The sequence below is a fragment of the Condylura cristata genome, unplaced genomic scaffold, assembly GCF_000260355.1.
Source record: "Condylura cristata isolate star-nosed mole 26May11 unplaced genomic scaffold, ConCri1.0 scaffold00033, whole genome shotgun sequence".
NCBI classification, from domain to species: domain Eukaryota; kingdom Metazoa; phylum Chordata; class Mammalia; order Eulipotyphla; family Talpidae; genus Condylura; species Condylura cristata.
The window spans coordinates 18510464-18511098 of record NW_004567134.1 but is presented as its reverse complement, the minus strand read 5'-3'; positions in this window follow the sequence as shown (position 1 = coordinate 18511098).

Here is a 635-nt window from a genome sequence, read left to right as displayed (position 1 = left end):
CGCCGCCGCCTCCCTGTTTACCCCGAGCCATCTGCCTGGCTCCTCCACACAGCAGAACATGAGCCGGCCGGCACAGCCTCGCCCGCTGGCCGCGGACGCCGCTGGCCGCCGGCGTCTCTGCGGGGCTGTCCAGTCTTGTGACGGGGCTGGCCCGGGGCCCAGAGGTTCCTTCCGCTGCGGATGGGCCCTCCCATCCCTGGGGAATCTCCGGGAAGGCCGGGAGGCGGGACCTCGGGGGCGAGCCCCGGCGGCTCTGGGGGCCCCGGCGCAGACGGGGCTCGGAGTGAGGGCGGCCGGCCTGGGCCTCCCGGGCCCCAGCCCTGCACCCCCGCCCACCCTGGAGGGGGGCAAGGGGCTCATGCTCATCTTTATTCAAGAGGCAAATGCGGCTTTTCTGGAACCGAGTTACGGAGTTTGTATAGATGGTGGAAATGTGGCGGGGGGAGGTCTCCGGGGATGCCCACGAGGGGGCAGAAAATCTCCCTTTTCAGGAAAAAAAGTCTGTTTCTTAAAAGCTTAAACCAAATTCCCAAGATGTGCGCGCGTGTGTCGCTCTGCCCTGGGCGAGGAGGACAGAGACCGGCGGGCGGAGGCCGGCGAGGTGCCCGGAGACACGCGTGTCCGGGCACACGCGG